Source organism: Thermobia domestica, chromosome 4 (assembly GCF_964235325.1).
Source record: "Thermobia domestica chromosome 4, izTheDome1.hap1.1, whole genome shotgun sequence".
NCBI lineage: Eukaryota > Metazoa > Arthropoda > Insecta > Zygentoma > Lepismatidae > Thermobia > Thermobia domestica.
The window spans coordinates 132,801,899-132,810,721 of NC_137457.1; positions in this window are offsets into that span (position 1 = coordinate 132,801,899).

The following is an 8,823-nucleotide window of genomic DNA, read 5'->3' on the forward strand; positions in this document are numbered from 1 at the left end:
GATTCCTTTTTCACACGCTTTGCTATTTTACACTTATTCTTTTCTATCTTTTGCAAATCCTCCACGAATTTGTCTAAGCTAGAATATTCACGCGTTCCTACCTTTTCCATATAGTATGGATGTAGACCTCCAACTATAATACCTATCTTCTTGATCTCATTCATTTTTGAATCTAGTCGTTCACAAAGAACGAGCATGTCATAAACGTAATTAATTACAGCTTCGTCTTCATGCTGTAACCGCTCCTTAATTCTATCTTCAATATCTATAGTTACATTAGATTTCGTAAACTCGTCTACTATTTCAGACTGCAATTGTTTATACTGTATTTCTGCTATGTTTCTCCGTTTCAGGAACAACTTTATCCATTGCCTCCCTACTCCTTTGAAAATATTGGGCAGTAACTCCTTTCGTTTGCTTTCGGTGATGCCTGCCATTTGACAAGCATCGTCGAATTCATCGAAAAACGACACGATGTCATTATCGTTCTTGAGATTGAATTTAGGCAATTTATTAATATCTGCGTAAAACGTAATGTTAGACGCCATAGTAAAATTCTTATTTTCACTATTTACTAATTTCGGATCTAAATTTATGATTGAAGGAAAGTCTTCCGATACAGATTTCGTCACCGGACTACTTGGGAAATTAAAAACTGGTTCTTTACTCAAAACAATTTTAGGACTCGCGACTTTATCGTAACTACAAGCAGTATTTTGTCTTTCTGGTGTCCTCACACCAAATAAATTCACATCAATATTTATTCCCTTACTCGCTTTCTGTGCTCTAGTCAACACAGTTCTTTCATTCATTTAATCTAATACTTAAATTCAACTTTAATTTACGAAGTGAGGGTGGGTGGTGAGGGTTAACGTATTACTTATTCTACTTGAGTCAATTGCCTTTAGTCATTCGAGATCCGAACCATATCTCGTCTTTGAGTGGTGAACGATTATAATACAAACTCTTAACATACTAAATAACTTAAATCTAATCCGAATTTAACCATAACCTAATAACATATATTCTTAACACTAAAATTATTCCATTTCGGAACCGCTATTTCCACCATAAGTTTGGTGCGACCTACTTTTAGCACTGTTCGGGAATCGAACCAAAATATCTCCACCATAAAACTGGTCTGGAATTACTACAAAAACCAGCGTCTCTACCATAACAATGGTGAGAGTTACTCCTAGTACTTTTCGGGAATCGAACCTTACCATAAACTGGTGAGAGCTACACTAGGACCGCTACAAAACCAGCATCTCCGCCATAACAACCTTCCACCGTCGTGCCTATATAGCATGGGGATGAAATGTAAAATGACGGTCGAAGATCGCTGCTACTCACCATCTAGAATGAGTAGGTACAGGATGACGGAAAGAAACCACATTAATTAACTTTGAACTAAAACTTTGTATTTTCATTAAGCTTGTGTACTATTGTGATTGATCGTCGACTGAATATAATCGCAAGATCACATATCTTTAAGCAGCTAGGAAATTAACCACGATGAACTCAAACATAGCTGAGATACACGTACCTTTATACAGCTGATGACTGGAACTGCTATCGATGTTCTGGACGATCTCTATATTGCTGCCAATAGTCTAGAATGGTTGACTATTGTGTACCATTATTTACTAGAATGGTCTGCTGAACTATTAGATCTCCTGATCTAATACTGAACGTAGAATCACAGAGAAGTGACTACTGTGACATGAGCAACTATGTTACTGCTCGACGTATACTGATCTCTTAGACTCAACTCAGAGACAAATGCTCGAAGACTGATCCTCAAATACTGTTCCTCGAGACCTCTGAGACTGATCCTCGAGACTCCTGAGACTGCCCCAATCTCTAAAAACTATAAGGTTTTATACGAAGATTCCAGACATCTTGGAATTCATTCTCGTCGACTTTCTGTATATCTCAGCTATTGGTAAAACGTTGGTTTCACCCAAATTACATCGTGATCAAATTCTCAGACTTACAAATTTCTGCGAACTCAACGATTATATCACAGTCAAAGTGTGTCAATGTTACAATGTGACAATCTGATGACAATTCAAAACATTACAAATACAAATTACAATATCTTACAAATCGACGAGCAAGCGTCTAGCCGTAGAACGTTCATTACATACACACAACATTGATGTCAACACATAAACACACACACGTGTTTACGTTACGTGATAACACTTAGTTTCTTAACATTCAATTTTATTAAATATACTTTCCTTTACCAAAATAATATCTTTTTAAATAAAATCAATGACATGCCTCAACAATATATATATATATATATATATATATATATATATATATATATATATATATATATATATATTGTGTGTATGTTCCATCATGTAAACAAACTTCCTACACATAGTGCTTACAGTCTAAAAAAGTACTCTCGGGGTAAGCTTTTGGGAGTTGCAGGGGGATATATATAAAGTAAAAGCGATCGATATTACTGTCGAATCCATAGTTCTCGTTGTTGCAGGTATTTATAATTGCAACTCAGAAAGCGTTAAACTCCAAATTTAACTCTCATTGTAAAGTTCCTTTGTGGTTAAGCGTATAGCGTACACGCTTTCGGCGTGGGAGACCCAGATTCGGCCGCCAGCGAGAACTCATGTAGTTCGGATTCTACGTTAATTAGTAGGTCTACGTCTCATATAGCTTCACTGCTGACGGGACGTTAAACTTAAAATCAATTCAATCGATTCAAAACCCATTATTATGGCGGGCGATAAAGGATGAAAAATAAAATGTCTCAAGTGAGTGAGATTAGTGTCAGATCCATAGTTTGAGATCGTGACACTATTACAAACACAATGTCATTTAATGTCATGTTCTGGTATGAGCGTCTATGCTACCTGGATTTTGAATTTACAGGAGCAACATCGAAAGCATTGCTCACACAGCTCTAAGTGTTTTGATTTATGTATACGTGTATATTCCAGCGAAACTCCGGAATGTCTGGAGCAACTTTTACCTAACATGGGAGACATATTACTTTCAATCTAAGAAAAAAAATATTGTGGAATTCAGATACCTCAAGGGATGGAAGTTGGTAGGAGTGATATGTAAAAGTAGTGTAAAATGACTGATTGTAGAGTGTTATCCATTGTTTTCTGGGTCGTTGAGATGAGTAGTGATGCAACCTATGGCGTTATATCCAAATTCATCCCCATCATCACAGGATGAGGGGCTTGGAGATATGATTAATAAAATGTAAAAACTTACTTAAATATTTGTGGAAGTAATAGTTTTCTGGGGTCTCGAATGCGTTTGTAATAACTTTGTAATGTAATTTGTAACCACTTCTAGATGGGCTCTTTAATCGTATCAATTTTTCACCTTAATGAGAAATTACCATCTCAACTAGTATATGTATCAAGCTAGCCTTCGCAATCGAGAAAAAAATTTGTAGATGTATGTTTCGTCTCTTAAATGATATACTAAATGTAAAATCAGAGATTGAGTTCATAGGTGGGTCAAATGGGTCAAGATTTGTGAGTGGGTCAGTGGATCGCAGGTCAACAAGGCGTGACCCACTGCGAAACCATCACTTTGGCTCACACTGACCCATTGACCCACCAACCCATTCTGCTCAGTGCCTTCTAGATAGCATTCTCTGAACACTGGCAAGTTTGTCTACGTTTTACCTTCAAGACCTCCATTTCTCTTCTTTTCTTCGTTTGGTTTCATTTGGGATGTTATAGAAGTTATTTGAGATGTGATAGAAGTTATTTGGGGGATAGGAAGTGTTAAAAATTATTAGGGGGCAGATTAGAAGATATTTGGAAGCAGGGGTGCGCTATGTTATTGAGGGTTGGGGGTGAAAGTGCGCCAGAACATACATTTATCCCCTACTGTTGATGTTGGAGACAAGGTTCTGGTGAAATCCCATGCGAAATGATCCCTAAAGGATAAATTTACAAAATCTCTGGTTAAAAAATGGGTAGGTCCCTTTATCATTAGAAGATTTTTGACTCCCAATACCCTTTTTTATCGGATGAAGCAGATGCAGCAGAAACCTACCGTAGATCTCACGTTTCAGAAGTTAAGATCTATAGGTCTCGAAGACCTTAATATTTTTGAATTAAATTGTCTGGGTTGACTCCTTGCTTATCCTTTAAATATAATAGAAATTGATAGCCTTAATGAGATAATTATGTTCTTTGTGAATTTTCCATGTTTGCTAAATGTTATTTTGTCATATTCTGTTGTTAATAAGTGTCAATTGTAATATATTTGATTAAATTATTATTTTAATTACTATGGCCATAGTAATCAAAATTTTATTTATTTAATGGAGTGAGAGTCATTCATATTAATCATTTATTGGGTATAGTTAGTTATTCATAGTGAAAGGTTAGATTTAATATGAATTTAATATTGTTGAAATAATTGAATAATAAATTGTGTATAACTAAAACTTAATCGAGTAATGTTTTAGAATGTGTGTCAATGTGTACATATGTATAATTATAATGTTTTTTATGTTTCGTAGCTAGCCAGAGGAGGAGTGATTTGACCAAAAATTCCTGAGTCAGATTTTTTCTTTTTCCTGGCCGCCGAGTTTGTAACGTAACGTTACACTTTCAAAAAAAGTAATTTTCATTTGTATTATGTATTTAAAAACACACTTAGGTAATTAACTACTGTTAATTAACGTTACGAAGGTTTACCAAAAAAAAGAAAAAATATAGAAGGTAAAAATATTTCCTTTCTCCCATGCGATCTTACGTTCGAGTTAATTTTTTTCTGTGCGACCTTACGGTCGAGTTAGGATTGCTAGTTGTGACCTTTGGTTCTTTGCGCATGACCGCAGCTGACTTCTCCAAGCTCCCACCTTTGTGTGGTAACTTGGAAGAAAGCTGCCCTGTGGCTCGGATCATTGTTAAGGATTGCTGTTCTTGTTACGGATTCGTACTTGTTGGGGTGGCTTGTGACCTCGCTTTGTGTGCTTGCATGTTTCAATGTGGTCCCGCTTTCCATGCTGTTCAAAATGGAGTTGCAGTAAAATGGAATCCTGTCGATTGATAGAGATTATTGGATTTTCGACGAAATATTATTATTAATAGGAAAGAACAGCGCAAATTAAGAATAATTTGTGTTATGAGGAGTGAAGTGTTGTTCGAGTTAATATATTACATATTTGAATTGTGAGAATTAAGCAAATTTTCCTGTGTTTCTTTAAAACGTTATTTGTTAGTTGTAGCTGCTGTTGTCCAAGAGTGGTTTGACTAAGCTTTTATTAAGAGTGACGTGTTGAATTATACATTTTTTTAATTAGTAATGGAACTAATTCGTTTCATTCTTGGGATATTAAGTGGATCTGATTTTGGACTCCGGTGGTCCTCGGGCCTTGTGATTTATCTTTATGCTATTTCCTCCTCATAAATGAAAATTATTCTTGTTTGCATGGAGTAGTCCAAAGCCAATTGAAGCCAGGAATTATTTCAAAGAGGTAAAATATTACTGAAGAATAAATGAGGTGAGTGTTAATTTTTTGTACTAAGTTAGTTCCGGTTTTTTGTCCAATGTTTGTGACGTCTGATGTTGGTTGTGTTATTGCCTCCAAAATATAGAGTAATTGACTTGTTTAATTCTCGAAGGAATAAGGATTCATTACGATTTTGCCCTGTTCCAACTGAAAATCCAGTGGAAGTTAGGTGGCGGGTTTGGACCCAAAACCTCAGTTATGCGAATGTTGTCTTTCTCAGGTTTGGTTGCCAGAATTTGCGATTTCTAAATTTACTAATTTTCTTGGAATTATTACGATTTGAAGTTAAAGAGAGAAATTAATTGTTTTTTTAATTAAAAATTAAAGGAGAGAGGAAATAATTTGCTCAGAATGTATTCGAGTCTTAGGCGTCGGAATATTGGTAATATAACTATTGAAAACAACTTTTTTTGCTGTAATTCTTATTTATTTATTAGTTGGAATATTCACCGCTTTAATAATTACTTGACTTTATCGGAGAGCAGGAAATATAGGAATGAAATCTTTACTAAGAAGTTAGAAAACAAATTAGACTTGAAAGTTCTGGAGCTTTAATAGATGAAGATTTGGTCTGAAGATGGTGAGGTCCTAGATTGGCCTCCGACGACTGTGAAAGAAATCTGGAATTTTGTTGCCTTTAATGGAAGAGTTCCTAGACTGGCCTCCGACGACTGTGAAAGAAATCTGGAATTTTGTTGCCTTTAATGGGAGAGGTCCTAGACTGGCCTCCGACGTCTGTGAAAGAAATCTGGAGTCTTGTTACCTTTAATGGGGAGGTCCTGGATTGGCCTTTGTTTGCATTGTATCCAATCTTAATTGAATTCATACAAGAAAGAATTGAGTTTAATTATTTTGATACATAATTTTTTAATTTTTATTAATTGTAAATAAACTTATAAATCTGAGTTTTTGTGTTTTTCATTGATTTTGTACTGTTTATATGTGTATTTTGCAATATTGCTAATCCTCTGGATTTTCATTCCACCAGTAATTCTTGAGCGTGTATCTTGCCGCGCAAAGCCCTTTCTGTTGGCTAGATCGTTCGACGTACTTCCCGCGTTGTAGTGGTTGGGACTGGATAGGAGCGTTACAATGGCCCATCGACTGGGTTCAATTAAGCCGATGGCTTGGGCCGGCTCGGTAGAGACAGGTCATCGACTCGGCTCGATTAGAGCCAATGGTTTGAACCAGCTCCGTTCAACCGAGCCACTGGCTCGAACCCGCTCAATTGGGATAAGCAATCAGCTCGGTTCGGTTCGGTTCGGTTAGGTGAGCTACTGGCTCGGCTCACTAATCTGTTCGGATCGATAAGTGAATGAGCTGTGAGCGAGTCGGTGAGTCGTTGACAACCCTAAACCAGGGTCGAGCAGTTTTGAACATGTTTGTCTGGAGTCCTATAGCTTTTAACATTTTTTGGCTCGAGCCCGAATACTTGCTCCTCCTGAACTCAAACCTAGAACCTCGTGACCGATGTCCTTGCCTCCTAAAGATTTCTTGACGACCGAGATCGACAGTCAACTAATGTTTAGTATTCAGATACTAATCGCCTATATTCCATGTTTATACAGGTACACGGTGTTATAATAATAATTAGTTATAGTAGTAGTAGTAGTAGTAGTATAATTGATAATTATATTGTCTATGTAGGATACTTGAAGAGAGTAGTACTAGGAACTACACAAAGGATTTAGCTCGACTTGGTTCATTTTGGCTCGGCTCGACTCAAAACTCGATACTAATTCGATTCAAGTTGGGGGAAATTTTTCGAGCCGAGTTCTGAAGTCGAGCTCAAACATGTCTGCTTCGAGTCGAGTCAAGTTTTAAAGAAAGCTCGCTCAAACACGCTTGTGCCCATCCATATTGTATGCATGCCGCGTCATGACGAGTATATAGAGTTCTTTACAGGGGGATAGAACCATAAGCAATATATTTAAAAAATACTGAATTTCACGGCTTTCTTCCCAGGGGGCGAAGAGATGGTAGTTATCCAGCATTTGTTATAAGTACCTTATTTGAAATATGTAACAAGTGGACAATATACACACATCTTCTTTTCTTCAGTTTTAATTGCTGATTTCATTTGCAATTAACAATTACAAGTTTCAATTGTCAATTGCAATTAACAATTAAATATTTCAATTGCACCGTTTGCAATTGACAATTAACAATTAAAAGTTTCAATTCCCTGGTTTCAATTCAATCAATTAACAATTGACGAAAATTTAATTGCAAGTTTTATGATTGAATTCAATTGCAATTGAAATTAATTGTTAATTACAAATTGAAATCAATTGCAATTGATTTTCAGAGGAATTACTTTCAATTGATTGATCAATTGCAATTGATTTCAATTGATTTTGCCCAACACTGCTGGGTATCATGCTATGAATTTAGTTCAAATGCATATCACAGATAATATAACATAGCAAATTGTTAGCTGTGTCATAAGGTGTTGATGCATTTGAAAAATGAAATTGAAGGACGACATTTTTTACGTCCTGCGTCAGGTCCAAAGCTATATACGAGTGCAAAGTGGGATTGGAATCACTTTGAAGGAAAAGGTAACAATGAAATGTAAGTTGAAAAGTACAACAAAAACATGCCCGAGGCGGGATTCGAACTCGTGATGCCTAATGTGTCGGTTGTCTAGCCTTCTTGACCACACCGGTATCCGGCCCGACTAACAACAAAATAAGGTAGTAATGAAAAGTCATAATTCCAATGTGAATATGGGAATATTATAGTGTACAAACATAATCATATGGTATGTATGAGAGGAAGTAGAAGAATATATAACTTAACACGAAAGACACAATCCAAGAAAGTACTCTTCCAAATATTAATAAGATAACCTGGAGAACCAGTTTACAGAAGTAGGAAACACATGCTTGTTTCCTCGTTTATATCATTTTGTTTTCACGAGTTGTCTGCTTATTCATCGGGGCTACAGATGTATATTGCAAAATCCTCACTTTTTTAATGCAATCCATTATTACCCTTTCATCCCGCATATCACACTTCTCCATTCTATCCTGGTCGCCAAGAGTGCCTTTGCATTGCCGTGACAGGTATGTGACCGCGCAGTATTGCAAGGAAGGGATGGTTGCATAAGAAATTGTGATTAATTTTGAAAAGTTTTTATTTTGACTAGGGAAATAACGTAGGCATAGGGAGTAAAGGCATAGATTTGAAGCATCAGTGCACTGTCATCTCTGAAAAGATTTGTATTCTTACTTCTTTCAATTTATTGTCTTATATATTTAGTTAATAACTTCTAACAACTGCTACTAGCGCTTTTC